The sequence below is a fragment of the Bos mutus genome, unplaced genomic scaffold (assembly GCF_027580195.1).
Source record: "Bos mutus isolate GX-2022 unplaced genomic scaffold, NWIPB_WYAK_1.1 CTG341, whole genome shotgun sequence".
In the NCBI taxonomy this organism is placed as follows: Eukaryota; Metazoa; Chordata; class Mammalia; order Artiodactyla; family Bovidae; genus Bos; species Bos mutus.
In genome coordinates, this window is record NW_027219830.1 from 12,072 (window position 1) to 19,908 (window position 7,837).

General features: G+C 35.7%; 1 pseudogene; it reads right to left on the minus strand.

Annotated features, from left to right (window-relative positions):
- Positions 1 to 207: 207 nt before the first annotated feature.
- LOC106701648 (olfactory receptor 4P4-like) lies at positions 208 to 1,611 on the minus strand (annotated as a pseudogene).
- Between the last annotated feature and the right edge of the window lie 6,226 nt (positions 1,612 to 7,837).

Here is a 7,837-nt window from a genome sequence, read left to right on the forward strand (position 1 = left end):
AGCCACTTATAAATTTAGGAAAATAATTTTATTAAACAACTCCTTAATTAATATTGGAAATGGTATCAAATTCAGGTCATTATGTGGAAAGCAAGTAAATTTGTTTACAGTGATCTGAATTATTGATTCTATCTTTGTATCATTATTGTTTTCTATAGGGCACCAAGAGAGTTGACTCACAGGAACCACATTAAAATAGTTACTACTCTAAATATCTCTTTGCTGCACAACTTGTTCCTTAAAGGTGTGCTTCCTTTGAAAACAAAGTTTGATACTAAATTTTTTCAAAGTATTTTTAATCTCTGCATTTCTTAGAGTATAGATTAAGGGATTGAACATGGAGCCAATGATGGTGTGAAGTGAAGTGAAGTGAAGTGAAGTGAAGTCGCTCAGTCGTGTCCAACTCTTTGCGACCTCGTGGACTCCTCCATCCATGGGATTTTCCAGGCAAGAATACTGGAGTGGGTTGCCATTTCCTTCTCCAGGGGGACTTTCCGACCCAGGAATCAAACCCGGGTCTCCTGCATTGTAGGCAGACGCTTTACCGTCTGAGCCACAAAGTGAAGTGAAATCACTCAGTCGTGTCCGACTCTTTGCAACACCATGGACTGTAGCCTATCAGGCTCCTCCGTCCATGGGATTTTCCAGACAAGAGTGCTGGAGTGGATTGCCATTTCCTTCTCCAAGGGATCTTCCAACCCAGGAATCAAACCCAGGTTTCCTGCATTGCGGGCAGACACTTTACCATCTGAGCCACCAGGGAAGTCTGTTTGAGCCACAAGCGAAGCCAAATAAGCAAATATCTTATCCTCAGGGAAAGTAGTGGGAGGTCTAAGATAGATAAAGATAACAAGTACAAAAAATTAGATGACCACAGTGATATGAGACCCACAGGTAGAGAGGGCGTTGTGTCTTCCCTCGGTTGAACGAGTATTTAAAGTGAAAAATATAATGTCATAAGAAACAAACAAGAGAGCAAATGTAACTAAGGCAACCATTCCTGAAAAGTCAGTCACAAGCACACCAGGGATATAGGTGTCAGTACATGCAATTTTTAACAATGGAAAAGTATCACAGAAATAGTGATCGATTTCATTAGGACCACAGAAAGGGAAGTCAATTGCCATTTAAAAAAAAAAAAAAATGAAAGGAATGGACAGCTCCACCAGCCCAAGCAGCTAACAGAAGAAGATTGCATCTTGTTCTGTTCATGATAATCACATAACGGAGAGGCTTGCAGATGGGAACATAGTGATCAAAAGCCATGGCAGTAAGAATAAAGATCTCAGTACCTCCAAAAAAGTGCACGATAAGGACCTGTACCATGCAATCACCATAGGAAATAGTCTTTCTCTCTACTAGCAGATCTCCAATTAATTTGGGTGTAATGTTGGAGGTATAGCAGAGGTCTATGAGGGATAAGTGGCTGAGGAAATAGTACATTGGTTAGTTAAAAAGAGGACTGCATTGAATGGAGAAGAGGACCAGAAGGTTTCCCACCAACAGGACAAAATAACAGAATAAGAAAAACACAAAGCAAAATATTTGTATGTTCTTGTTATATGAAAGTCCCAGAAGAATGAATTCTGATATGTTTCTCTGGTTTTCCATTTGAGTTTAGTATAGGTTATACACAAATAACTTATGTTTTAGAAAAAAAGAAAACATATGTTTGGGTGAATATGAGCAGAATAATATAAAATTTACCAAAAATACATTTACATGAATAAAACTTTAATATTAATTATTGATTTAGTAAATTTTTTTTATTTATTTTAATTGGAGGCAAATTAGTTTACAATATTGTATTGGTTTTTGCATACATCAACATGAATCCACCATGGGTGTACACGTGTTCCCACTCCTGAACCCCCCTCCCACCTCCTTCCCCATACCATCCCTCTGGGTCATCCCAGTGCACTAGCCCCAAGCATCCTGTATCCTGCATCAAACCTGGACTGATGATTCATTTCTTATATGATATTATACATGTTTCAATGCCATTCTCTCAAATCATCCCCCCACCCCACAGAGTCCAAAAGACTATTCTATACATGTGTCTCTTTTGCTGTCTCGCATACAGGGTTATCATTACCATCTTTCTAAATTCCATATATATGCATTAGTATACTGTATTGGTGTTTTTCTTTCAGGCTTACTTCACTCTGTATAATCGTCTCCAGTTTCATCCACCTCATTAGAACTGATTCAAATGTATTCTTTTTAATGGCTGAGTAATACTCCATAGTAAATGTTTTTAATCTCTCTTACTTTATAATCTATTGCAAAACAATTTATAATGAAAATGGTTATATAATTTACTCAATTACTTATAAAATTTTAAAATATTTAAACATTATTTTGAAAATAAAAGAGTTAATTTCTGTAATAAAATATTTTACAAAACAAAGAAGGCTAATTGACCCAAGGCAAGAAAATATTCTTTTGTATATTTTTCAATTTTTGTGGCCATATACATGAAGGCAACTTTCCTTCTTTTAAAATTATCTAACCAAATTCCCTGAATTATCTGGGATGAATCACAAAGAAACAAAAGTTTGTTTAAAATCCCAGCTTGAACTGCTGAACATTAATTTAAATGGAACATCTTAAGGTTTCCATGATGGCTCAAGTGGTAAAGAATCTGCCTCAAAGCAGGAGACACTGTTTTGATCCCTGGGTCTGGAAGATCCCCTAGAAGAGGGAATGGCAGCCACTCCAGTATTCTTGCCTGGAAAATCCCATGGACAGAGGAACGTGGAGGGCTACATCCCATAGCATCTCAAAGAGTTGGACACAAGTCAGAATGTACACATACTCTGTGATCAAACATAGTTAATTAGTCATGGTAAATCAATGTGATTGTTGTTACTTAAAAAGGTAAAGAACTTTTGAAAAATATACATTAAGATTCACATTATAATTTATATTTTATTTATACATTATGATTTAAATTGCAAAAAATCTACAAATTAATTTATTTCTCATATTTATGTTTCATGTGTTAAGACAATTAAAATATACGTACTGATATTGAAGTTTGTTTTGGATATTGGTGAAGAACAATAAATGTGAAGTTGCTCAAGTGTTTTTTGCTGGAAACTTAATGCAAAAAAAAAAAACTACTGTTAGTAAAAGAGATGATATGACAACTTTTGGTCGAGTTATCTCTCAGTGGCATGTGTTGCGGTAAAGAATGAAATGTTTATAGATTTTCATCTTTTGAAACTAAGGGATAATCTTAATACATTATTTAATCAGTGTAAAATAAGTGCAAGATAGAACAAGTTCACTTCTAGGTGCTGTTTTAACCACTGATGAGGAATTATTTGTCCACAGTGACTTTGCAAAAGCTAGCACACTTTTAGTGTTTGACAGTCATATCCAGGCCCCCAAATGTCTACTTAAAAAAAAAAAAAAAAGCAAACAGAGAATGAATGTTTTTATAGCAAGTGCATGGTTTCATATTTAAGAACTGTCAAGTTGAGGGCTTCACAAAGTTATTATTGTTATTTATAGTCTCGGTGATGATTTTAGATGGCAAATAGTTAACAGGCATTTTAAATGGCCTGTATGACACCGATTCTATTTTAAACTATTCTTCAAAACTGCAATATCACAGAGGTTAAATTTTCTCATTATCCTACTTTGTTTTCACTCTCACTATAAAGCTTCCAGCCTGTTTTTCTGGAACTACCAGAACAAAATATCCATCACACAGTGTTCAGCAATTAGCATTAACTCAAAAGTATTTAAAAGGTTTTTGTGAGGGGGTCGCAGTACATTGATCTGTCTTCTACATAATTGCAATCGATACATAGATTGTTTTGTTTGTGAGGTTGAATAATACTGATATGTCAAATAAAAGCATTTATATAAAATTGATTCAAAGAAATGTATTATATGAGTAGACAAAAATAAATAAATAAATAAATTGGAGAGAAATAACTTCATTAACCTGAATCTCTGACTTTAGAAGAGACCTAGATAGTCAAAATAATTCCTCAGAATTGAAAAATAATACACTAAAATGAGAAAAGACAAAATCCCTGATTCTTTTTTAATCTAAGGTTAAACAGGAGAGTTGAGATGAATGGGGAAGAAGTTATCACAAAGAGCAGCAATGAAAATAATGAAATCTCAATTTGGAATCCTCATCTGAGCAGAAAGCAACATGCAAATATCTGGTTAATGAATGTCCAGTGTGTCTTTCTGAGTACTTTCACCTGTAAAAAGATACTATGTATTTAAAAGAAACACATTTAATTGATAACAGGTTAAAACAGCATTGTATCTTCTGAGCTATTATAATGTAATTAATGGTGTTGCTACTGCTGTTGCTGCTAAGTCGCTTCAGTCGTGTCCGACTCTGTGAAACCCCATAGACGGCAGCCCACCAGGTTCCCCTGTCCCTGGGATTCTCCAGGAAAGAACACTGGAGTGTTCTTAACAGAGGTAAAAGAAAATGTGAAAAGTCAGTCGAGGAGAAAATATTGTCATAAAACAACATTTTGAAAATGTGATAGTAAGGAAATCTATACAAAAACTGAAGACACAATGGATGAAATAAAAAATACCAGCCAACCAGTAAACAAATGGTTCAAGTAATGACAGAAAAGTTATGGGAAAGTTGAGGAATGCTAAATTAACTAACCAGTGTAATTATCAGGCTAATGGTTTAACATGTTTGAAAGTCCCATCTTATTTATCTTACAATTAAGACATTATTACCTAATTCAGAAATTTGATGAAAAATATAAAATACCCAGTGATATATATGGTTCATAACACACTTCTTTTTAGCACTCATTTTTGTTTGAGTAAGTAGTTAAGCAGTCAAAGAAACTATCATGCCTACATAAAAGTTCAACAAAAAGAAAAAAAATCCCACATAATTTTAACAAGAGCAATTACATAAGCATCAATTTCAACAATATGGTGATGAAGAAAATTTCAATTAGTTCGATGATAGGTTGGTTATTTTAAGGCAATTTTTAACACATGTCAATTGTCTGATTTTCCTTGCATCATGAAAAAATTCTCCAAAATTACTTTATTTCTTCATTTGAAAATATCTTTGCTGTTCATTATGCTGTCAGTATAAGAGCAGGCACTCTCATATTTAACTTACATTCTCCAGAATATATTTAATTTTCTCTTGTTTTATTAAAACATTGCACGTTACAAACTTATTTTTATTGATCTACATAAAACTAGTCTATGTTAAAATGGCAGATACTTTGAAATGGAGAATTACCCATATTTATGGATATTCAAGCTGAAATTGGGATATTGGATATTCAAGCTGAAATCTTAATAGTAACATGGGAAAATGCATAGAAGTACATGATGAGGCATATTGCCAACTCGAGAATGCTTTAATTATGTTATTAAACAGAATTTTCCATTTAAATAATATATAATTACAACTAAAATATGCTGTGACATTATTATAGTAATTAAATTATCACATGTTACAAGTAATAGATTTTAGAAAGAAATTATATCAAACAAATGTAAACAGCATATAATCAACCTAGCACATGGCTGGTGGGACACTACCCAAACCAGTGTCACAAACATCAGACCTGAGTGGCTCTCAGGTTAGTTTTAGGATGCATCAAGAAGAATTCCACCTCCAAATACTTATTCATCAATTTGTTCCTTGTATAAAAATCTGAAGTTAAATGCAAAGAATAAAAACCATTAATTCAAACATATCTCTCAAATATTTTGGAAACCAATACATCTTAAATCTTCCACAGGCTTACAAGGGAAGCAGGATTAAAATATTCACTAAAATTGTCAGGAATGAAAGCAGTGTATCTTTATCCTCAGTAAATCATATTTAGGTCCTGGGTATCATCTATTTTATACCTATGCCTGAGGAAAATTTGGTTGGGAAGGACAGAATATAAACTTCAGTAACTATGCAAAAATTAATAAGTCTTTGAAAGCTCTAAGTAATTATATTCCCAAAGGTATTTGTAAATATATCCAAAACATAGATTGTCAAGCCACTCACTGTCCAAGGTAATGTCCCTGTTCCTCTGGTTGTTTACTTTCCAAATTTATCTTATCTTGCCTCAGGTATTATTCACCTCGGGGCTCACAAAGTCTGTAGATAAGGCATTTCAGAAAACTCTTCTCTGTGTTCATCCAGCTTTCTGAAGGCTGAGAGGGAAACTAAAGTACCTTTCAAGAAAACCTGAGATGAAGTAGGACAGAGAGAACCTATCATGTGCATTCCAAGAATGAAACATATGAACAATCAAGGTTACACCATGTAGCTGCTAGCTCAGATGGTAAAGAATCTGCCTGCAGTGTGGGAGACCTGAGTTCAATCTCTGGCTTGGGAAGATCCCCTAGAGGAGGGCATGGCAACCCACTCCAGCATTCTTGCCTGGAGAATCCCCATGGAGAGAGGAGCCTGGTGGGCTATAGTCCATGGGATTGCAAAGATTTGAACATGACTGAGCAATCCCAAAGAGAGGCAATGCCAAAGAATGCTCAAACTACTGCACAATTGCACTCATTTCACATGCTAGTAAAGTAATGCTCAAAATTCTCCAAGCCAGGCTTCAGCAAGACGTGAACCGTGAACTTCCTGATATTCAAGCTGGTTTTAGAAAAGGCAGAGGAACCAGAGATCAAATTGCCAACATCTGCTGGATCATGGAAAAAGCAAGAGAGTTCCAGAAAAACATCTATTTCTGCTTTATTGACTATGCCAAAGCCTTTGACTGTGTGGATCACAATAAACTGTGGAAAATTCTGAAAGAGATGGGAATATCAGATCACCTGACCTGCCTCTTGAGAAATCTGTATGCAGGTCAGGAAGCAACAGTTAGAACTGGACATGGAACAACAGACTGGTTCCAAATAGGAAAAGGAGTTGTCAACATTGTCTCTATGGTAGGGAATGTGCTCACTTTGGTCACCATCACAGTCAGCCCTTTATTGGGGTGCCCAATGTATTTTTCCTGGCTCATCTCTCTTTTATTGATGCTTGTTATTCCTCTGTCAATAACCCTAAATTGATTGTAGATTCACTCCATGAAACAAAAACCAGCCCTTTCAATGAATGCATGTTCAGATCTTTGGGGAACACTTATTTGGAGGTGCTGATGTCATCCTGCTCACCGTGATGGTCTATAACCACTTTGTGGCCATCTTATAGCCCGTGCACAAGCATCATGAATGGAGAGTGTGTTGGCTGCTAATTGGAGTGGTGTGGGTGGGAGGCTTTTTTCATGCAACCATTCAGATCTTCCGTTTACCTTTCTGTGGTCCTAATGTCATAGACCACTTTATGTGTGATCTCAACCCTTTGCTTGATCTTGCCTTCACTGATACCCACATTCTAGGACTCATTGTTGCTGCCAACAGTGGTTCTCTCTGTCTGTTAAACTTCCTCCCCTTGATGGGCTCCTATGTGGTCATTTTGTGCTCCCTAAGCAACCACAGTTTGGAGACGAGGTGCAAGGCCTTCTTCACTTGTGTCTCCCACATCACAGTTGTCCTTATACTCCTTGTGCCCTGCATTTTTGTGTACCTGAAACCAGCATATACTTTTCCTATTGATAAAGCAGTTACTGTGTTTTACACTATGATAAGTCCCATGTTAAATCCCTTAATCTATACCTTGAGAAATGCCCAAATGAAAAATGCCATTAGAAATTTGTGTAATAGAAAAGCTATTTCAGGTGATAAATAAGAGGTACACGGAGACCAGCATTGATTCTCCTGGTGCAAAGTTCAAAAGGACATTGCTGATGCTTTCAGCAAGAATACCTATGAGATGAAGGTAAAATAAATAGCCACTACAAATCATAGA